This window comes from Podarcis erhardii, assembly GCF_964252035.2.
Source record: "Podarcis erhardii genome assembly, chromosome: 1".
In the NCBI taxonomy this organism is placed as follows: domain Eukaryota; kingdom Metazoa; phylum Chordata; class Lepidosauria; order Squamata; family Lacertidae; genus Podarcis; species Podarcis erhardii.
The window spans coordinates 108,428,777-108,453,566 of NC_138497.1; the positions used below are offsets into that span (position 1 = coordinate 108,428,777).

The following is a 24,790-nucleotide window of genomic DNA, read 5'->3' on the forward strand; positions in this document are numbered from 1 at the left end:
ATTTTTTTCTAATCTGTGCTTGTTCAGCCCAAATGCAAGCACGGACTAGACCCATGTGCTTGCAATGACAAAAGCAAGGTGGTAAAGTAATCACTAGGGTGGTGGTTGTTTGCTTCTTCTCTTAGTGCAAAGCAGTTGGCTGAATCTTCCTAAAACTGTTGCAAACTGGAATCCGTATGTCAGTAAAATCAGAGGTAAAAGAAGGGGTTCTATTTTAATTAATAAGGAACAATTATGTGCACTGTCTCCTCCAGGGGTACTTCTAGTTCATTGAATGGTGCTCAACTCCCTGTTAGACGGGTTCCAAACTACGTATAACACACCGAATAACGTAGGGAAACAACCTTGCTGGTTTTGGTAGGATTTGTAGAAGTTCTTAATGCCTACTGTGGGGAATATAGTATTACTAGTATCAGACTGAAATGGGAAATAGCAGTTCATCATCTGGCAAAGGGAAATGGGATGAAGAGCTCAGGAAGAAATTATCCTGGAAAAACTAGGGGTACGTAGATTTTGCACACACACCCCTCCCCTGCAATGTCAACATATCAAAATGCTAATAGTCGGCTGGCCATCCCACACGTTCCCCAAGGTCCCTACACCATGGGAAATGGATCAGCATAGGCTGAGCTAAGCACTGCATGAACCACTGTGGCATAAATTTCTAGACAAGTTTTAAAGAATAAATGGAGGGCATGGGAAAGTTTCATGTAGACATATGCAATGTGATTGAATCATAGCTGTCAACTTACAGATTTGAAAATAAGGGACCAGCAGCCTTGAAAATAAGGGACCAGCAGCCAAAATAAGGGACCTGCAGCCTCACCTGTTCCAGGCACTCCAGTCTTCCTGTCCTCCTGCAGTCTGGTCAAACTCATGCTGGTAGCTTCGAGAACACTGTCCAACCAACTTTGTAACGAGAGGTTCAACTGAATAGAATCTGAATCACATGCACCACAAGGCCTATGCAGCCTCAACTTCAGATGGCTCCCTGGCCTGGCTTTGCGCTGCAAAGTTTGCAGCAGCATGTGCAACAAAATGGCGTCCAGCATTCAAAAAACCCCTCAGCTTGCATTAACTAGCCACACACAAAGCATGCAAGCTCCACCCCCCCAGTCGTTCTTAGACTTCTTATTGGGTGAGCAACACAGCCAAGCAACACAGTTGGAGCCTCCCTCCTCCCTGGCCAGCAGGGAGGGAGGGAGAGGAGCTGCTTCCTTTGAAATTTAAGGGACGTCATTTAAGGGACATTTATGGGACATCCATCAATAAGGGACAGCAGCGGGACATGGCGCTTGAATAAGGAACTGTCCCTTCAAATAAGGGACACTTGACAGCTATGGATTGAATACATCAAGTGATTCATCATGGTACTGCAAGGAGGGAAACAGCCCCCTTAGTATCAGCCCTGCATAAGTTGCAGCCCACCAGTCTGAACACAGTCACATGCTATGGCCCACTCAGTGTTTGGCACCTTCCCCTTTGCCTCAGCAAAGTGCCCCATGCGGCAAAGCAAAATTTTTATCAAACCCTGGTGGGCTGCCATACATAACCCACAAAATGTCAGTGCAACTAATTAGCATGTTAGGATTAAAATTAGTTAAGAATCTTCCTCTATGACATCTGATTTTCTATATACTGTACAGGAAGTGTCCTATATCAAGGAACATTTATTCCCATGGCCTGCTCCGCATAAAGTGGTACAGTCCAGGAACATTATTACCATGTGTTCTGCTGTTTCTGTAAACCCCTCCCCCAATGTGTTGTCCTTTCCCAACTACCCCATTGTATTTGACAAGCTGATGAACTAAAGTTATGGCTTTTTAAAAAAACAAAAACTGCTGATGAACATTATTTCTTTGTACATTAGTTTAAAATGTTATGGAATAACTCCAGCAGCAAATTAACATTCCTCTTCAGATTTACCAATCCAAAACACTATAAAGATTTTTTATGATATAGAAATGTCCAAGTTTTATTAGACCAAATGTTTCAGTTTTCTGAAGGCTGTAGGATGTGCCCAATAAAGTTTCAGTGGATTTAGTGTTCAATTTCTCATGACTATTTTCCAACAGGGAAAAGGTTACTGATAACTTTCCAACTGTCAGCAAAAGTTAGTTGGCTCAAGCATGTATTAATAATGTGATTTAAGTGATATTAAAGCAAGGGCTGGTAAAGGTTTACTTAAATCTGTCAAAAAGGTTTGAATCTTGCTAATCTAGTTTACAATTTAAAATATGAAAATGAATAGAAAATCCATTGTAAGCTTGAAACCCAGCCAAAAGCTTTAAAAATACGTTCTCGCATGCATTACAATGAGCGGCTATTAAAAAAAGGTTTTATAATCTGCAGTTTTCATCTGAATCAACAGTGACTGATTAAAATTAAAAAAGCCCTACTTTTATTAGCAAAATTACAATCAGCTGTGCATATGGCAACCATGCAGATGAAATAATTTCATGAGACACAGACACAAAACCTAAAATGAAACCTATGCAAACAGCATACTTGAAAGCCTGTTTTGAAAACACCCACCCCAGTAATCCAATGAAGAGAACAAAAAGAGGAAAGGTTGTGTGACCACAAGACTCCTTCAATGAACTGCTATTTCCCACAGGAGTTTGCATCAACATAGTTAATGTCTCTCTTACACCCACCCACCAACTGTATATAGTCTATTTCTGAGCTTTCCAAACTTTCCATGTTGGTGACACACTTTTTAGATATGCATCATTTCGCGACACAGTAATTCAGTTTTACTAACAAACCGAAGGTTTAACTAACCCCTTTCTAGCCCCGGGAGGGGCACAGGGAATGTTCGCACGACACACCTACACACTAACGTGTCACGACACACAGTTTGGAAAGCTTGGGTATATTTATTGAAAACCACATGAGGCAGAATCATCATAAAGTGATTTACCCTTCTCTAACCAGCAAACACAATTGATGTAGACTGGAGATATGGGATCTAACTATGTGATAACACTGTGTTGAGTTTTACTTTACGATGTGGTGATGCCCATTTCTGTGACAAATAAAACACCTAAGAAGTCTGGTGGTCACACAACCTTTCCTCTGCAATTATCTTTTAAAACTAGTGCAACCTTCACAAAATCTAAGCACACTTGTTCACCCATCTAGTGAGAAAAAGACACAGCTAAGGGAGCTATAAAGAACTGTGTAGGAGTAAGCTCACTCAAATACACTTCAGAGTCATTTTTGAAATAGGGAACAAGAATAACTTGTAACTGGCAAAACTAGATTTTTTTTAAGTCCTTCTTCCCCTCCTTTCAACAAAGTTTTCTCATGCAGAGGGAATGAATATCAGGCAGAGCCCTAGACAGCTCATCATCACCATACCTCAAATTGAACTCTGCAAAGCATATTCACTTAGTCTACAAAAAGAACTGCCTTCCTATACCAGAACATAAGAAAGCCCTGATGGATTTAGAACAAAGGCCTATCTAGTCCAGCATTTTGTTCCCACTGTGGCCAACCAGAACTGTATGGGAAGTTCACAAGCAGGACAGTAACACAACAGAGCTATTCTGCTTGTGCTACCTTGTAACTGGTCACACACACACACACACACACACACACACACACACACGACTAATACAGTGGTACCTCTGGTTGTGAACGGGATCCGTTCCGGAGGCCCGTTCGCAACCTGAAAAGAAGGCAACCCGCGTCTGTGCACATGTGGGTCACGATTCACCGCTTCTGCGCATGCGCGAGCGGCGAAACCCAGAAGTAACCCTTTCTGGTACTTCTGGTTCGCCGCGGGGCTCAACCTGAAAACGCGCAACCTGAAGCAAATGTAACATGAGGTATGACTGTAGTTAATTATAGCATTAGCATACAAGAATCTGTCTAAAACTATCCAAGTTAGTGGCCATTGCTACATTTTGGGAGCTCACTGGGGACAGAAGAGTTATCATTTGGGGGAAAGACTGTGGGTGCTTTCAGACTGTCACTATTTTCAGGTGGTATTAACAGGGTGTGTGATTATTGGGAGGTTTTGCGTAATAAATATTGCTTCCCCAAAAGATTGGGCTTTTTGCAGTAAGGAAAGTGACAGGGAATTGGATAACACTTTCTTTGATATGATATCACCTAGTCTCCCTGTAAACAAATCAGAATGGATGATCAGCAAACAGGTTGTCTGGAAGCACACTGTGAACTGCCCTAACCCTAAAGAAAGACATAAATCTAATAAATACTTTTTTTTAATGTTAAAGAGAAGGAATTGTGGTTGCTGAAATCTTTTCCTCACCACTCACTTCTAACTCGTTCTTTCCCATCCATGGAATGCGAATGGAAACTCTGAGGGCCAGCATTAGGTACTTTTGGAATGCTGATGCAAACCATTGTGTCATACAACTAGCACTGACCTCAGTGCTGTCATTAGTTGCAGTCCAGACACTTAGAATAGTAAACCCACACTATAAAAACATCTGCAAATATACTACGTCTATTTTAAATGTCTTACGTATAAAAAAATAAGATTAAATTGGGCTCCAGCAATGCAGATATTTAAATACTACTATGATAGCCTTTAGATATGGGACATCTACACCCTCTCACACACGATGCTAGAGTTACTGCTGTTTTTATAGCCACCTGAAAATGTTTCAAAGTAGTCCCTTTGATTTAACAAAACAAGTATAGGAATATGAATAATAAATAACTTTCCTAGTTCAAGGAAATTTCTCCAGGCAACTCCTCTTCCATTTCAGCTCACAGCTGTAAAGCATTACTAGGCTTCTACCATCTCCTAGCCCTCACAAAGTAATGTATTTCCGTCTGCCAACTCCATTGTGAAAATGCTGAACTTGCCCATGCGTGTGCTGTATCTTGATTGCAGACACATGCCAGGATTAACCTACCAATCTAAGGAATGGGCAGGAAAGGAGAAGGCTTTGGCACAAGCTGCATACATATGATTAATATGCTGGTAAAATTATACGGTACCGCGAAAAGATCAGTAATACCCACGGAGAAGGACTGACACCCAGTCATATTGCAGCAGATTGAGATCATCATCCACTGACCACATATCAAAGCTGGGAGACGTGCATTTGGCAAAACAATGCATCCATAGTAAATATGGATTTCTGTTTCAACTCATGCTCACTGAACACAACGCTGTTTTCATTCCACTGCACTTCAGCTTCTGACAAACATTCCATAATTAGTCTTGCTGTCTGCTGCAGTGGAACTGATTATGTAATTAACTACACTATTCCACACCACTCATTTCAATGCAAAGAAAATGCAATACCAATTGGGAGAAATCGTCAACCATTACGTATTGTCTGTGGACCGAAAACAACAACAGAGAATAGCAAACATCAGCAACTTCCACTCCTGTTTTCTCTCAGAATTCTCCAGCTTCCCTAATAATGTGTCCCAAAAGAGCAGCATGCAGAGGAAGAACAAGCATATTCCCCTTGGTTGCAGAAGAACCGTGGCAGTACACTGAGCAAACATACGGCAAGAAATGCAGACAAAACGTAAAGCTCGGCCAAGCCCATCCCTAAATGTGTCACATGCCACTCCTCAATGCTAGGTGAGTGAATAGTACTTTGCCAGTCTGCACTTGAAAGGTTGGCACTGCATTGTACTGCAAGCTGGGGGGGAAAGGTTTCAGACCTGAAAAGTGGAAAAACAACAGAAAGTAATGTCTTGGCAGCAACACAGTCTGGAAGGCTCAGAATAGTTCATTAACTTTACCTGGCTGCAGAAGAGCATCAAGGTGGGGCAGCCAGTGTTGTTGAGCAAGTGCTTTGGAAGATGGCACATTCAAATCCTAGCATCAGTGCTCCGTGGGCCATGCTGGTAAATCACATACTATAAAGGTAAAGGGTAAAGGGACCCCTGACCATTAGGTCCAGTCGTGACCGACTCTGGGGTTGCGGCGCTCATCTCGCTTTATTGGCCGAGGGAGCCGGCGTACAGCTTCCGGGTCATGTGGCCAGCTTCAGGCGAACCAGAGCAGCCAGGTAAACACCGTTTACCTTCCAGCCGGAGCAGTACCTATTTATCTACTTGCACTTTGACGTGCTTTGGAACTGCTAGGTTGGCAGGAGCAGGGACTGAGCAACGGGAGCTCACCCCGTCAAGGGGATTCGAACCGCCGACCTTCTGATCGGCAAGTCCTAGACTCTGTGGTTTAACCCACAGCGCCACCCACACCCCTTAAATCACATACTACACATACAGAAAAACCTATGTTCGATCCCAGCTAAAATCCCAGTGAGGTGCAATGGTCAGGGTGCTGGAGTAGAGTTCAGAGATCAAGGTCTAAGACCCCACCAAGCCATTTAAGTTCACTCAGTCTGGGTCATTCACTATCTCTTTCAGCCTAGTCTATCTCACACGGATTGCTGTGAGGATAAAACGGGGATAGGGGAAGAATCATGTCAGCAACCTTATGCTCTTTGGAGGAAAGGGAGGAAGTAATAAAATAAAATAAAACAACAGATAGTTTCAGGTGATGTTGGAGGCTGCCCCAGCCTCAGACCCTGGAGAGGCACCCAGTATACATTACTAATGGTCTGACAGCATAGGGATATTTTGAACGTTCCTATGATGTCAATTTTTAAGAAGAGAGCTAGTCTGAAAGTACCCTAGGTTAGAAAAGTCCTAAGTGATATTTTAACTGTCACTGTTTATTTTTAAATCAAAAACCAGTAGGAACCTACAAAGATATATTTTGTTCCTAGAGGGAGTGCCTTCCCCATGATTTTTAAAATCTCTATGTAGATGACAGCTTTTGGACTCCTGAAGCATTGAAGGAGGCTCCCAGACAAACTGCCACTTTAGAAGTTCTTCTCTCACCACTGGTTGCTGAAACTCACACACACAAAAACAACAACCCGCATTCTCAGCTTCCATTTGGAAGTGGAAACAGGTAGAGCCAAATAAGCATATCGCTTCCAAGCCTTAAACTTCATTTCCAAGGTAAGAATTTGGTTTCCATGGAAAAGGGGAAACAAGAAACACAGGAAAACAGGACGAAAAACTGTCAGTTGCACGCCTGCTTCCACTTTTATTACAGTTTCCAGTTTCCATGGCAACCAAGGTAGCATGAAGTAACATTGTACAAAGTACAGTTTTAGTGAGGAAAGAAAATGTTAGCTTTCAAAACAACAACAACTTTGTGTTATAGAATAAAACCCTCTCTGATCTTAAGCCAGCTAACCTAAGTGAAAGACTCAGTAGAACAACGCGTGGAGTTTCCAGTTCTAAACAGTTCTAAATATGGACATAAAATGCACTGAAGTCAGTGGCACTTGCTCTGAAATATGTATGATTTTAGGACTGGAAGGTAAGTGTACTATGAAATAATGGGCTCCTGCTTTACCATGAGGAAACACATACAATTCTGTTATCCTTCCAACTTGACCCAAAATATGGAACTGGGTCTTTCCTCCTGTGGAAGAAGTCTTCCTCCGACACGGGGAGTAAACCTTACGTTTCATCTCTCAAAACCTTACCGCACAAAAATTTCACATAAAGTTTGGTGGGTTGACATCAAGCCTGGAGATAATATTTGACTCCTTCAAGAAGTCTGCAGCAGCAAAAAAATAAGGGTGGGCACAGGTGTGGTTTCTTCCACAACAAGGCTCCACTGGTCCCTTTGCTCATTCACCCTTCCAGGAGGACTTTTCTTTTGCTTCAAAGGAGGTAATAATGAGGCTGAAAGGACCAGAAGAACAGGGCAAAATAAGCTGCACCTGTTTCACTCTATTAGAATTGCAAGAGAGACTTACACAGGGAGAGATTCAGGCTAGCACTAAGGTGGTCATTCTGTCAGGGCAAGCAAGTTCGGCTTGCCAGATGGAACAAATCACCTCTCTTCCTGCCACACACTGTTCCAGGGGTTCTTCCCACCCCTTGCCATCCAATTTTGGGGGGCACACAGGGGATGGAGAGCAGGAGAAGCCTCACTGCAAACGTGTAAGTCCTTGTGCAGGGTTTCTGCTGATCGGACTTGTTATGTACTGAAGTTCTCACCCTGGGCCAGCAGGGGAATACTGTAGATAGTTTTCACTCAGGTCCACGTCAGTTATTTTAGGCGGGAAACCCTGGGTTGTTGTTGCATCAATGTTGACAGCCGGCTGCCTATAAAAGCAGGCCGGCTGAGCTGTTTGCTGTTCAGTTCTGTCCAGCTTACAAATAAAGAGCTGCTCTGGAGAAATCGCTGTGTCTTCTGCTATGTTCACCCACAACTTAACAGGACACATTAGTTGAATCCCACCCATAACATCTATGTTTAAATCTGGCAACTGTACTGCCCATACATTAGAGAAAAGATGCCAACATTAATTCCAGGTTTTCCCCTTTAACGAGAGGTGGACTGAGCTAGGAATGATTGAGGCATTGTTCAGATTGTCTCTGTAAACTAGCACCCTACACAAGCAGTCCAACCTGGGACTCAAGGCGATGATATACAGAAACAATAAGCTCTTGGTAGGCTGGCAAATGAGAAGTAATCTCTGAAATCTACACTGCTGTTGCTCCAGAAACATATTACTGAACAAATATTGCTGAACAAACATGCTGTACTTTCTAGCTGCAGTTCTCAAACTCATGAACTTTTGAAGATCAATAGGCAGCTGTTTGAAAGTTGACAGCAAATGTTTTTAAAGAACTTCTTGTGATTTCTTTTTAAAAGAGCTCATTTTATAGATTAAAAGAAAAACTGTCCTTTTTTTTTCATTCGTCAGGCTTGCAAATGCTGAGTGCTGTGTCTCCCTCCACATTAGGAATAGAAAATGCCCAGGTGTCAAGGCATTAGTGCTACTAAAAAAAGTACAGTGGAACCTCAGGTTGCGAACGTGATCTGTGCGGGAGGCACGTTTGCAACCCGCAGCGCCGCATCTGTGCACGTGCGGGTCACAATTCAGCGGTTCTGCGCATGTGCAAAGCGTGATTTGGTGTTTTTGCGCATGCGCGAGCGCCAAAGCCCAGAAGTAACCCCTTCTGGTACTTCCGGGTTCGGCGCATCCGTAACCCAAAAACACGCAATCTGCAGTGATCGCAACCTGAAGTATGACTGTATATGCATTCAGAAATTTAAACCTTTACTCTAATCTTTCCATGCATGGCAGAATGAAGTGTAGCCAACATGGCTCTGTGAAAATGTTGCACTGTGAGCCGCTCAGAGTCATGCTGGCTGGAGCTAATGGGAGTTGGAGTCCAACAACATCTGGAGTGAACCATATTGGCTACCCTATCATTCAATACAATCACCTAGAAATTTTAAAATCCATATAAACCTTGATTCTACTCCTGCTGCTCTCAGAATATAGCTACATCCTCAGGTACAATCTTAAAACAGAATAACCATTATAGTAAGACCATTATATATGAAACTCCCAAGGTGTCTACCATGTAGTCCAAAAACAGCAGGAGACCCAAGTTTGGGAAACACTGATGTAGAGGCTTAAAGCTACACAAATCTATATCAGCAGAAGCCAACAGGATCTGGCCATTGATATTTTCTTGGAAATCCACATGAATGTTCAGTTCTGATGTCATTTTTTCATTTATTTCCTGACCACCGGTATTACTCTCAAAGCGGTCCAATGGGAGAAAACATCACAAGTTTAATTCTTAAGACTCATTATGTCATTATGTACAATCCTATGCATGTGTTGGCCTCACTATTCAGTAGAAGTAAGTATGTTTAGGATTGGCGCTTTGCTTTGCTTTCCTAATTTGAATTGCAAATCCAATATTTTTTTTCTTCTATACATTCTGACTAAGTGTGCAAACAGCTTGCCCAGAGTAATTAATTTAAATATAGTATTAATAACACCCTACTTTGTAGCTTCTCTTCTTAGAGGGATGGCCAATGTTGTGTCCACCAGATATTCTTGGGACTACAGCTCCTATCATCCCTGACCGTTGGCCATGCTGACTGACACATCCAATGACATGTGGATAGCACAGAATTGGCTATGCCTGCAGTTTAATACACACCAAGTGAAACTGTCTAGAGACATGTACCTGCTCCTTGTATTGTAAATCAGCTGATCAGCAAAACAGGGGAGAATTCATAGCTTCTACTTATTCCTTGTTTCTCTGTCCCATAAAAATTATTCTATGAATAATTTTAGCATAATGCTATCTGGTACATTATGTCATCCAGTAATGCAACAATTCCAGTGGTATATACAGTCATTAAACAAAACCTGTCCCTGTCTAGGATCTTCCCCTATTTAAGATTACTGACGTCTGAGAAAACTTACCAGTAATCAAATCTACACATATTAGAGCAGGACAATGTCCAACATGTTTAGTGTAAAGGCTGAGTAACAGAATGCAGCCTTCAGAACACAATGTATTCATATATCAAACATATTACATAGCTTCTATCATCTTTCAGGGAGAATCGGCCCATAGTTGGTCTCTGCTAGAAGATATGTTTCAGCCCGTTTGAAAAGAAAAGGGCCGAGTGCGCTGGGAAATAGACATAAGAGAGGATTTATTAAGACTGGTTGGCATCTGTCTGTCTCAGGAGACAATGGAAGAGTGTGCCTTCAGGGGTGAAGCCAAACCATTGGAGAGTTACAGTGCCTGCTATTAAGAACACATTGAAAATAATACAGCACAGCTGATTCACAGGACCTGGGAGCAATCTTCCTCCAGACTGTGCTGCAAGTTTTCCACCAGATCAAACCAGGACTGATCTGAGGGACTGACAAGCATTTGTGTATACACTGTCCCTCATTTGCCCTCACTTTCCAATACATTCAGCATACACCAAAGCAAAGCTATATGTGCACAGCTGAATTAGCTTAAAATTGACTTGCCTTTTCACCTGAATTGAAGGCATTTACTGGAAAAACAAAGAGAATAACAGGCATTCTCTCAAGCCTGCATGGTACTCAGAATACATTCCAGGAAATGCAGAATCCATGCATTTAATGCATATATCTGTTAAGCCAGAATGTGTTCCATGATGACATAAATGATATAAAAGTAAATAAAAATTGGCGTTCTCTAACTTAACTAGACTACAAAGTTAAGGTCTACTCCTAAAAGTAGGATGGAGTGCACACTGTAGTAAAGTCCCAAACATTATGCTTGAAATTTTAGATCAGTGATACATGAAGATATTCTAGCAGATGTTTTTAGATTTAGAGATCATGTTAGTGAATCAATGATTTTTTTCCAAGAAATGATTCATGGTAACTGGCACCTGCTATTCACATCTGGCAATTTAACTTCTGCAAACACAAGGTAAGCATTATTAGTAGGGACAACCCACCTTGAGTAAACAAATAATAATAAAAATGGCAGCTCCAAAGAGGGGAGCATTTAGAAACTAACCACACAATCACATATAGCACATGGTTTATGCTATCCCCAGTGTGAAGCTCCCTTCTGTGGTTCTGTGAATATCCTCTTAGAACAAGCAATATTTCGCATGTCACATTTTTAGCCCACTCTATCTGGAGGGTCCAGAAGCAGAAGGCTATTACACCTTGGCGCTTGAAATATGCAAGGACGTGTTTTGGGGGCAAAACAGATTTGAAGATCAGACCAACTCTTTCAAGTTTGAAGCAGTGCCCACATTACTGAGTTAAAACAAAGCTAGGTTGTTCTTTTTCTCAATTCAGATCAAAGTTGGTTTGAGGAGAAAGTACATCAGAACGCATCTGTCTGTCTCGGGGGACCATGGAGAAGTGTGCCTTTGGGGGTGAGGTCAAGCTGTTGGACTGCTGATAACGTCATGTTACTTCCCAAACCAGCAGTGAAAGCACAGTGAATACAGAGCAAACGGGAGTGTGTGCACAGCCTTGGTTTTTGTTGTTGTTTCACTCCCATCGCTTCCAAATTTGATCAGAGCTAAAGGGTGGGGAGAAAGGAGCCCTTCTCCTTACATAGTCGCTCCATATATAGTAGGCACTGTACAGTGGTACCTCGGGTTACATATGCTTCAGGTTACAGACTCCGTTAACCCAGAAATAGTGCTTCAGGTTAAGAACTTTGCTTCAGGATAAGAACAGAAATCGTGCTCCAGCGGCACAGCAGCAGCAGCAGGCCCCATTAGCTAAAGTGGTGCTTCAGGTTAAGAACAGTTTCAGGTTAAGTACGGACCTCCGAAACAAATTAAGTACTTAACCCGAGGTACCACTGTATATGTAAGACAACTTAATTTGGGAAAGAGTTAAAACACCCCACCTACCAGTGGGTTAAAAAACAGAGGCCATGGATACTGTACTTTACAGCTCCAAAACAGTTTGAGCTCTGGTTACTGATCTGAACGCTTGTGTTTTTGGCTGTTCCTCTAACTGCAACAGTGAGTCAAAGGGCAGGGCTGAGTTTTGCCTCCCCCCCCCCCCAGGAGTGACTGGCAGCCACTTGTATGGGTAAAGCAGAAGAGAGAACTTCAGGTCATTCTTGGTAATGTGACCCAGAATAGGAAATTGTGCAACATTATACAAAGCTGCTCTTGAAAACCAGACAAGGTTGCAAAATGCTTTTATGCATAATGAATATGTAAGTGCTCAGCTGGCAATTTAGGTTGCACATTCTACACCCACTCGTCTAACAGTAGCTACCATTAGACTCAATAGGGCTTACTTCTGAGGCGACATGTTTAGGATTGCACTGAGAACAACTGACTGTCCTATAAAACACCTAAGCATATCAGCAAAAATGTACGGACACTTCCTGAGAACTGGAGTCCATTGCTCAACTGGATTAAAACTTAACTTCCTCCTCTCCTGAAATGTGCTTCATGAAGTTTGAAGAGAATCTGCAGAGACATGAATTCCTGCAAAACTGAGAGAATGCACACTGCAACAAACACTGTTGTCAGATCAGAGCCAGCAATACTGGCCTATGTGGAACTCCACTTTCAACCAGCATCAAATGATATTTATTGCTTTACTGCCGGCTCTTTATAGAGATTCCTAAACACACTAAGCATACTTGGCAAGATAACAGTTGCTGGCACTGAATGTATTGTACAGGATTTTCATTCTACTGTGTACTATGTCAGATTACTGATGCTCCTACCCACCTCACTCTGGACTCAAGTCTATGAGATAAAAGGATATCACTTGTGCTCATTATTTCACAAAGAGATGCTCAGTGTGAAATGCCCTTTTTCCATGCTTCAAGAAAGTAGGTCCTTCCCGCAAAGTTACATCAAACTGTCAAATTAAAATATCCAAAATGTGCATTGTACTCTGCACTGAAAGGATGCTACCCTAAACATAATTACTAAGTAGTAAATCCCGCTGAAACAAATCAGAACCATGGTTTAAGTCCTGACTGTAAATTTGCATCTGTAATCAAGACTTTCCCATTTACCATGGCAGGCTACCCCATAAGTGACGCTTATCAGCTGACCTAGGAAGAACCAACAATTGCATAATCAGAATACCAGATAAACCGGAATGCTTTTTTAGCTAGGGTCACACTTATGTAGGGAGTGGGGAATGACACACACAGTTAACTTGAGTAATGAGGAATTTCACCCAAAAGAGGTTAAAATAAAATGCACACGAGTACCATTTTGAATTCCTTAAAAGCAAATAAAACCCCAGGCTACAATATTCAAACTAATTATAAGGATACAACTAAAGTTCAACTAGTGTATTGATTTAATCATGGAAGGCCTAGCAGGGGTGGGCAGAACATAGACTGGGTCCAAGTGGTTGATCACTTGGTGATTTGCAGTAGATCACCAAGGGTGTCTGTGGCAGCAGACAATGTGGGACAGTGTGAGTTCTCAGCTGTCCTTTGGTTGGTTGCATCACTGCTGCTTACCAGGAGATAGGGAAAAAGGGGAGAGGCAGCAGTAATGTCAGTGCAGTGCAAACGTGCCGCTGTGCTTTTGCATTGCACCAACCTCTCCCCCTACCTCCCAGTAAGCAGCAGCAACGCATCAGAGCTCCTATGATCACCATCACCCCATCCCACTATCCATTACTGGCTTTCTGACTTCCTTTTTTTTTTAACACCACCAATAACAAAATGACATTTTCTACCTAAATTAGGCTGCGAATATGAATAAAGGTAAACAGGAGCAGACTTTGCAATGCATTTAGTTCCGGCACTGAAAACAAATTCTCAGGTTCAGAATGTATTCAGAAGTAGCCTGTTCTTCCATTCTAATTGTATGTCTTTTGCTGCAGCCTCTGATTGGTAGATTTAGGGTTCTAGTAGAAAGTGAAGTAGAACTGAGAAGCCTGAAATCTGCCCGTTCCTGTTCTTAGCTAGCACTTCTCTGCATTTCATTTACACATGTGCACATGCACACAAAACACAAGCAAAATCTGTGTTTGTGGCATAAGCACAAAAGCGCTGCACTGTGTTTTAAGAGCTGTGGAGTCAAGTGTGTAACCTTGACTAAATCCAGCAGATTCCTTGCTCTTAACCACATAAGCAATCAAAGGACTCAGAAGGTTGCAGAAACGTGTTTCCAATAAACAGGCCTTTTTGCATTTAAGATTTGTGTCACTACTGATCCATGCAGTTTGTTTCTTCAAAGCCTGCACTTTATCATTTTCTTCAGCATTTAGTTAAAATTAAATATTTTAAAATGGAACCTCTTGTATGTTGCAAGCACAGCTGAAATGAAAGGCCTCCTGGACAGCAGTGACCAGATTTTAAATGCAAGTTGATCAATAAGTGGGGTGGGGGAGTTGAGCTCAAGACCGGGTTCCATGTGCGAGTCGAACCATCTATAATAGCTTGCAAATGACTGTGTGCTGCCTGTAACCAGCTGTTCTTAAATTATGAATATGCAACCAATTCATGTTAAAACCAAATCCCAGCACTATTTCTACAGAGAAATCCCAGTAGTTTTTCCTTGTTCTACATGTTAGCTCTGTTAAGGATACAAATAGCAGTAAGCTTCAGAACAAATAGGGCCAAACTATTGGCATTTCATGCACTAGGTCCATTATCACAGCAGGGGTTGTCAATCACTGAAACATTCCTATAACAGCTCGGGCAATATGACAATGATCTTCCAGGAGGAGGGAGGGGGGAATCAAAATCTCTGCAGCGTACTCAAAGTCCCCTTGCCAGCCTAATGCTTTTTTCCCCTTTTTTCTTTTTTGGCATCAGCCAATCAGATTGTCAGCCCTGACCTAGTAGAAGACTTGCATCAAGCTTCAAACATTTAAAAACATCAATCATAAAAACAAAGACAGGACATTGAATTATGCAGTATTAACCTCCAGGGTTTGCATACAAAGACCTTAGATTTATTTATGTCCCAGCGCGTTAAGAGCTTCAGTACACCGTTCTTTGCACCAAACCGGCTGCCAATTTGATGAACCTCTCCGCCCTCAGCAGGAGTGCAGCGTCTTTGATTAATGAGTGCATGCTTGTGGAAAAGTGTAAGAACAGAAAAACAGGGTTAAAAACACACAATTATGTCTCTGCACATCCATTGGACCAATGCAATAATTATCTTCAAGCTGAATTTCCCGTCAGAGGGAAAGAATTAAGCACGTTTTGCTTACAGCACATATTTGTTCGAACACTGCAGCTGTAATAGCCTTTCTGAATATTTTCTTACAAATACAAATGTTATCCTTAGTAAATGCACACATATCTCAGTGCAACCGTTTCTCCACCACCAGCATAACAGCTTGGTTTTTTTTTTTAAAAAAAAAAAAAACATGCATTCTGAGTCTCCATTTATTTGAGTCCCCATTTTCACATATTAAGGGGGAATGTGCTCCATTGTATATAAAGAGACAACCTCCTTATGAAACATTTAGAAAAGAAGCGTGGATGTATGTTTTACTTTTAATGTTATGCACATCTATCTAGATATTCAGCAATCAAACCATTAAATCTCAATAGGTATATTTATCTCAACTTGCCTTCTAATCACCATTGAATGATGGTAACCCCCCCCCCCAAAAAAAACCCTGGCCATATGAAAAGTCTCCAACTGAGTGGTAATCTTTTAAAGTTTACAGCCATCTATGAATGTTCCTTTTCTTCCATCTTAAAATTTTAAAGGAATATGGACACAGCAGATATAATTGCAGATCCATCATTACTCCGATCCTACCAAGACTAAGAGGCCCAGTGACTGCTAATAAGGAACTGTACTGAATCCATTTGGGTTATTTTCAATTATCTTCATGAGTAGAAATTTCAGAAATTAACTTAAGGCTTCTTGTATTACCTTTACTACATTATGATGCTAAAGAAATAAAAGAAAGATCAATACTGACATGTTTATAGAGGTAGGTTTTGGAAAGGATTGTATATTAAAAGAAAGCTTCCTCTGTAACGAAATATGCCAGATTTTAAGCAGAACAAGATTGCAATCCTATGACTGCTGTACATCAACGCTTACCTGGAAGTAAGGGCCGTGAAAGTTAATAATGAGAAAACATGCATAGGACTGAACTGTAGATGTTTTAAAGCTGGAAGTGATTTCAGAAAACACTCCTTCCTAATGGTACCCCAGCAAATTAAAAAAAACAGAATGTCAAATTTCAAAAAGGAAGACTTCTGATCACTTAAGGTTGCAATTCTAAACATATTTAATATACAGCAAGTTAAGCTTAGAGTAAGAATGCTTAGTACTGTCCTGCATTTACACTTGCTTAACTCTGTGCTGAATGGTAGCCCTCTATTTTACAAAAAACAAAACAGTATGCATCTGGTTACCCTGTTTTGTATCTATATGTAGAAAACTAATGGAAAGGGCCAATTAACCCAAAATGGAAGGGCTGCTGAATGCACAGAAGCAGATGGAGGAAAATATTATTCCATTTGTTCCACATTGTGCACACACAGTCACACTTTCAACAATATGAACACAATAAGGAAGAATGGATAGGACAGTGTTATTTTAAAGGATAATTTGATCTCGATCTTACAACTGTATCAGTGAAAACTACAGGCCTAACATGTAAAACAAAAAACCTTGAGCACATCACAGAAATTTATTTTCCTTTTCAGGAAACTATTCCTCTTAAATGCTATTTTACCGCCTACTCATAGAAAACTGGCTTGGCCTGCACGTAACAGTAAGCCAAAGTTGAACAAACTATGGTTTACCAGGAATGAGCTGGTGCAGGAAGCTCAAATCATGCCCTCTTCCTTTTCTCTTTCCCACTCCAGGAAAAAACAAACCAGAGCATTGGCTTATACTACGTGCAAAGCAGAGCTCATAGGTGGTTTCTCTTAAAACAACTCACAGGAGTTGGTTCCCAAGTAACATTAAGCCAGCGCTCTGGTCTGTTTCCTCCTGATGTGGCAAAGGGGAAATGGGAGTGGCAGACATAATCTGAGCAGCACGCACGAGCATGTTTGCTCCTTCCCAGTAAGCCATTAACTTCAGCTTCCCATTATATGCAAACCAAGCCACTGTGTAATTCTGTGGTGCTTTTAATTGTAATTTTTACAGAAAAATGGTTTATAAGTGCATGAACAGAAGTGGCAGTTAATATATTAACTATTACAAAAAGGTTTATTTTTAGATGAGCTAACCAGCTATTATGTCTTATGTTATTCATGACACACAAATTCATGAAGCGTTCCATATTTTTTATTAAACAATCTATGGCCTTTTAAGCTGTGTGGTGGGTATTGTTCTTGTTTGTTACTATGGTGTGTATTTTTGTGTTTTTATATGCTGCGATCCTCAGATGAAGGACAATATGGAAATTTAATAAAATTTTAAATTATCAATTGAGCATACAGGGAGGCAGAAGATGATTAGAATGGAGTGGCTGAAACACATCCATGTCAGAACCCTAACGAAGAAGACCTTAAGAAAGAAAATAATACATATGAATCAAAGTACCATCCCAAACTTTTATGAAAATAAAATTTAAGTAGCAAAGATCAATCTGACAGAGTTATCTATCCAGCAGGTGTGGCGTTGTGGCATACTACAGATTCCCGTGCATGTCACATCAATAATATACAAGAAGATGCCTTATACTATCTCAGACTATTTGTCCAACTAGCCTAGCTTTGCCTCTGACCGCCAGTGTTTTGCCAGAGTCTCAGGGCCTTGCACATCATCTGCTCCTTGAGGCTTTCAACTGGAGACACCAGGAGTTGAGATGGGACCTTCTGTGGTCTTCCAATGAACTATGGTCCCTTGGAAACCAATCTCACAGAGCTCAATGCCATTTATGCCTCAATGAGTTTACTAAGCATTGCAGTCTTACAGAGGGAGCTGGAAGGTCCTGATTTGAGCCTCACTTGGGTTACGAATTCATTAGATTACCTAAAGCAAGTCTTTATTCTCTTAGCCTCAAGCCTCCAACTGCAATACGGGGACTTGCTTCCCGTACATGCCTATTGTTAATTGTTACTGAGATAATGTAGAGTGGAGTGCTTTGAACACTTGAAACATGCTGTAAATGCTATGCATTTTGATGTTTATTATTATTACTATAGTTCACTCAACTCCCCCCCCCCAACTTATAAAAATAGCACATGAAACAGTTTTCTCAACTCTCTTGTCTTGTAGAAATGTTCTCCCCTTGATTTCATCCGAGCACATACTCATATGCAGATCAATTTTCAACCAGCTTTCCAATGTGAATACATAATTCTGTCTTACTAACTTTGTCAGCAGTTTTCTTGCTGATTCTAGCACTTTTATTTATTTTATTTTATTATTTTATTTTAAAAGGTCACAGCCCACTGCCGAAAACTGTTCAACAGAAATGTCTCCCCATGGTAAGTAAAATTTGGGGGCCTCAGCAACATTTTATAAACACTCAGTTCTGTTGCTTCTGCTCCTCACCAAAATTGACTTGAGTGGCTTCAAATGCACAACTTGCTTGAATAAAGTTAAACATTATTCAACCCCTATTCCAGTTTTGAAAACCAAAAATCTCTATAGATCGAGATCACACTGGATCAAGACGCAGCCTACCACATGCAAGATCTCTAAGTGTGTGCTGGGTTGTGATAATTACTTTTAAAGCTGGAATTCACCCTTGAAAATAAAGAGCAGCACGAGAAGGGGCCTATTTTAACAACAAACTACTGGCTGAGAAGGAGCATGGCACTGATTCTAAGGATGCTTTGACCCTATCACGTTATTTGTCATAAATTTTATTTTTTTTATTTCTGAAATCTCCTGGGAACAAATCCTAGTCATCCTAGTTCTTGATCTAGGCTAATATTTAGAATCTAGACGCAATCAAACACCAGCACATCGTTTCACTCATTTAGGGAGATCAGAAAGAAAGCATGAACTTTCCTGCAACTGTGGTATTCTGCATCTTGTGTAGGAACACAAAAGTAGCAACAAAGACATTAACAATTGCAGTTCAAGCTGGGAGTGACTGTTCTGTTTCAATTCAATGACACCACTAATGGCTTCTTAGCAGCTCCATGAAATCAACCAGCTGTCAAGTCGATGCATCAGAAGGAACAGTTACGCACTCCCCTAAGAAAAAGCAACACATCAGGATGTTTGGCAAAACATCTGCTCCTTTACACTGCAGTTCTATAATAAACATGCAAACAAAGAAATGAAAAAAGGGTAAAGGCAACCAGAAATCCAAGGCTTTCATTACCCTTTTATTTGATGTTTAATAAGTGTCTTGCAAGGAAAGGAAAGGAAAGGGGGGAAAGACTGCAAACTATCAATTTGTGTGGCAGGTCTTATCTTACTATAAACCCATAGACAACTAGAAGGTACACTATTTTGTTTATGTATAAATATCCTTTTAACTCCAACTATGTTCCCCAACTATTATTCACATTTCTCTTTTTCTCTCTATCAGACACATATAGAGAGAAACACAAACACACATACACGCAATATTAGCAAACACTGATTTTAACCATTTCACAATACAAACTATTATACTAAGCCTCAACTTTAAAAGTTAACATCACTTTCTTGAAATATACACATGCAAGCAGTTCAGATATTTATTTGATTTTGCTAATGGATAAATATTAGTATTATAACCCTGTGGTCCAAGAGAAATACTGTTCACAGATATATTTATTTATCAATTGAACAAAAATTACAACAATAAAAAATATTCAGATTTCCAAAATCCTTAAGCCCCCCACCACCACTTAGATTCACAAAACCAAATGCATGTATCTTATTTTAGATGCTATTATTTCAAAATCAGCAAGATCCAAGACATTAAAAAAAGCTTCTTCCTTGCCAGATTAGATTTACATTGTGTGAAATAATCTTAAATCTGAAACATACCTCTTAAATATTTAAGCTTCCCACCCCCACCACACACATCCAATATAGAAAATGCTTTCAGCTACACTACGGTTTTTGTGATATTTCATGCTATATTGATTATGCGGCATTGTGACTAAAATGTGCACAGAGTTTACAATAGGTGTGGGTATCAAATGTACTTAACTACCATTTTCTTAAACTGCTTATCTTCTGTTGCTCACCGTTTATAATCTGCCAAATCTTCCAGGCCTTTGTTGCATGTATAATTTAAAGCCATCTGTTCTATGTGCTTTTAACTATTTCAACATTTTCTCCCATCTAAGATTCACATAACTGGCAGCCTTTCAATTCAGCAAGGCTTTCTAAAGTGGCTCCTTTTTTAAAAAAAAGAAAATGAAAATAACACAGTAAGGTAAATTGTTTACTTTTGTAAACATGAAGGCACATTTCCTACTCAAGCATAAAAATATGCTAAATCTGTCATTCAGTTTTTAGTGTACTGAAGAAAGGAACATCTTGATGTTCTAAAAATGTTCATATTAGTTTCCATGCTAATTGTAGTCAATGGTGTACCCCCCCCCCCACTATGAAGACAAAGGGAATGCAAATTAAACACAGGGAGTTTCATGTTGTTAGTGCAAGTGTAAATAGGTGGAAAGAAAAACAAAACAAATACAAGAAGCAGAATGGAAAAGTAGAATTCTGTTCAAATATCCTATTATTTATGCACTATTCAGAGTTTCTTTAAGTTTTGCCCTGTGATCATGATAACTTTTTTTATAAAATCAAAAGAGTATCTGTTGAGGAGAGGTAAATTAAAAGCACAATACTTTTTGTTGTTTCTCTATTCAAAACTGGAGACAATAAGAGCTTACAGCCAGAGGTAATTTGATTTTTCTTTTCTAGTTAGTAATTTGGAACTTAGCATACTAACTGCATTTTGAAAGCCCCAGACAACAGCATGTGGGACACAATCTACAGTGCAGGCAGTATCTACAGGTCCTGTCCCTCCAGAATTTTCTAAATTCACGAAGAGTGTGCAGGTTAAAATAAAATGAAAAAGACCTACAATTTTTTGAATTTATTTTGGGGTTGCAGGAAAGAGTTTGCTACTCTCTTTGCCATCAGCTATGGAGGCAAGGTTTCTAAAAGGAATGTCATCATCTCTTGTGTTTGGCAATGATAGAGAGTCACTTGCAAAGCAATTTAATATTTATCCATCAGTGAACTACCATATCATATGATATGTTTAAAATAATAATAATAATAATAACATGACATGCCCTGCCCTGGCAGCTAAAAGAATTTTTTTGCATGTGAACAAGTGAAAGGTCAAACTGTGAAAGAAATTAAAGCCTACAATATATATATAAATCCAGATATTTCTCCACCTGTTAAGCAAAAATACACAGGCTAGCCCTCTCATGCCCATCCCTCCTGCACGTTTTAATAAGCTAAAATTAGACACTCCCTCTTCAATATAGCTTAAAACTTGTTCGACCAGAAACCTTTAAAGAAGCAACAAACACAAACATACACACACACACACCCCGTTGGAGGTGGGGTCCCTTTAAAAACTTCACATGACGTCACCGTCTGTACCCTGTTAGATTCCCTAAACTTTGTGCCTTATCCAACAGGACGTGAAGGATTTCACCCTTTTCAAAGAGGGAGACACATACACATATACATACATACACAAGACTTGGAATCTTTTTTTTTTTTTTAATGCCCAAGATGGCGAAAGGCTTGTTGTTTAGAGGGCAGAAAAATGGAGGATATTGTAATATACACAAAGGGATAAATTTCAACAACTCGGCCAAGGGCTGCAGCTGCTTCTCTGGCTTTATAAGGAAGCAACACACACAAAAGAGAAAGGGGGACGAGGAAGAGAGAGGGAGGGAAAAGAAAGCAGCAAAGCGCCGAGAGGAGCCCAGGCGAGGGTCCCCCCTTGGCTTCCTCGCCCTCCTTCCCTCCGCGCTTTTCCCAAATAAAAAAAGCGGAGTTTGGGGCAGTGGAACATTTTTTAAAAAATAAAAATAAAAACAGGGAGGCAAATAAGAGGGTGGAGAAATGAAAGGAGCGAGGCGGGGGGAGTTTACTGTGGGATCCGAGAGGTGGGGAGGAGAAAGGCGAGAGGGGTCTCTTACTTTCCTGCTTTCACCGCCCCCTCCCATCCACTATGGGGCAAACCCTCTCCTGGCTCCGAGCGACCGGCAGGGGGAGGCATAAGGGATGGGGCAAGTAAAGGAGCCAAGGGGAGGAGGAGGAAGAGGAGGAGGAGGAGGGCGACCGCACTAGGGTCCAGGTCTCCTTGGCTGTCATGCCCAAGGCGACTGAAGGAAGATCCGAGAGGGAAGGGGTGGGGTGGGGAAAGGGCGGCCAAGGAAGACACAAAAGCGGTCCGATTTGTGAAAGAGGTCGCCTGCATGCCCTAAGCCAGCCTTGGGATAACCCCGAGACTTTAAGCCCAGCTACTGGGGGGGGGGGGGGAAGAGAGAGAAATAAAAAGTTGAAGGGCGCCGGAGAGAGAGGCGTAGTGCGGGAAGCGCCTGGCACGGGGACCTCTCTGCCCGGCGGAGGAGAGCTGCGATTTCCACCCAGCCCCGCACGCCTGTGCCAGCCCACCCGCCCCTCCTTGTCCCGAGTGCACAAGGTCAGTTTCACTTTCCAGACTTGGACCTCCTCCTCCTCCTCCTCCTCCTCGCCGCCGTACTATTACGGACGCGCCGGGGCTAATAATAGTCATTAATACATTACGCACAGGCTTTAAAAAAAAAACCACACACGTCCCTCCGATGCACGAACGCGTCAAGCCCGGCAACAAAGAGATGTTTTGGGGAGCCGCCGCAAGACACTCCGAGGAGAGCCGGGATTCTCTCTCTCCCCCCCATACCCTCCCCCGCCCCATGGTCTCCTTTACATCCCCACTCTCCCCCCCCCTTTCCCCTCCCTACCCCACCACCCCCTCGGCTTGCAGTACCAGCAAGAGCAACCCGACAACCATAATTCAGACTTCCACCTTAAAGCAATTTCTCTGCCTCCCCCCCCCCCCCAGCCCGCACGCCGGCAACACCGCACACTCCGCTTCCCCGAAATCGATTCTAACTCACCTTTACAGTTTGGAAGAGAGATCTTGGGCCCCCCTGTACATGCACACACCTCTTTTTTGTGTGTGTGGGGTGGGGTGGAGTTCAGGAGGAGATGGATGCGCGTTATCTGGGTGATGGGGACGCTGTCTTCCCCCAAACAGCCTGAAGAAGGGAGTGAAGAAAGAGGCTAGGAGATCTAACTAGGAGGATTCATGATAGTGTAACCCTCTCTCTATGTGTGTGTGTGTGTGTGCGTGTGTGTGCGCGTGTGCCTCCTCTCTCCTTCTCTCTCTCTCTCTCTCTCTCTCTCTCTCTGTCTGTCTCTGCTTTAGTTCCTTAGAGCGGCAGCAGCTTGAAGCAGATTCTCTTCTCAAGGTTTATTCAGCTTCACTTCCAGGCGAAGCCTTCACCAACCAAAAGTGACGTCAACCAACTCGGCTCCTCTCTTTCTAACAATGAAAGTTGCTGTTAAAGAAGGGGGGGGTGTAAAACAGAGAGAGAGAATGGTTTCTCTCATTTCAGCCTCAGTAAGAAATGACTGGTCAGATTCCTTCTCTCTCCCCCCCCCACCCCGCGCACCACCAACGCTTCTCCCCCCCCCCCCCGCTCAAAAGCAGAAACAAAACAAAAAAAGCTGCAAGGGAACCAAAGGCGTGATTCTTACTTCTTCGAAGTTCACCTTCAGTTCTTTTAGTGAGCAAGTGTCCCCCTCAAGTTGTAAGAAAAGTTAAGCATGGTTGCTTTGTTTTTGCTTTAAAACTAGGGGCTCCTGCAAGTGTGCCTCGTTTGGGGCTGGAAGGTAAATCCATTAGCTTAGCCCCGCTGTTAAATGATCACTTAAAAAAAAAAAGTGAAGATTTCGGGAAAGGGTTTCCCGTGTAAAAGAGGCAGGGAGGGACTGGGTTAACTCCCTTTGGTGTAGGGAGTGTGCAAGCCACCCCAGCTACACAGAATTCCTCCAAGAAGCAGAAAAGGGAGGGCTTGTGGAATGGCAGTAAACCTACCAAATAACCCCCGTCCATAATTTTTTAATGCAATGGAGATAAAATTACAACTAAATCAATAACAATAACAACAACAACAATGTGGGATTTTTATTATTAAGTTGCTTTAAGACAAAGGTTTAAAGCTCTGATCCACTTTCTTTGAAATAAGACACCACTGATATGAGGGAAATGAATTACGTAGGCTTGAGATCATAAGAGTTCTTCTACTGACCTTCCTGGAAAAAAATATATGCCTGAGCCATTGCAGTATACAGTACTGGAATGTGCCCACTGTAATAGATTCAAACTCTTAAATATTTCTTTGACAAAACGCATGGTACTCCACTGAGTCAATAGTTTACTACTCATGTCATTTTCTCCTCTCATGGCATAAAAGTCAAGCTCAGTCAGGGTTAAAGTACACTGCAAACAAAGAATTGCTTCCTGTAATCTATAAAATTAAGGGCCTAAAAATACAGCCAAGAACATACTTTGACTAGAAATAGAACGTGTGTGTGTGT

At 41.5% G+C, this 24,790-nt stretch overlaps 1 protein-coding gene across 10 annotated transcripts in view; it reads right to left on the reverse strand.

Moving 5' to 3' along the window:
- The window catches only part of BAZ2B (bromodomain adjacent to zinc finger domain 2B), a 183,416-nt gene extending 159,763 nt beyond the window's left edge, over positions 1-23,653 (reverse strand). For 4 of the 10 annotated variants that reach the window (XM_081870115.1, XM_081870106.1, XM_081870118.1 and 1 more), the window contains exon 1: positions 23,305-23,653. The gene's annotated coding sequence lies outside the window, so the exon portion shown is untranslated. The remainder of the gene's footprint in view (positions 1-23,304) is intronic. The other 6 variants (XM_081870117.1, XM_081870110.1, XM_081870107.1 and 3 more) reach the window with 4 other exon arrangements.
- Positions 23,654-24,790: the final 1,137 nt, after the last annotated feature.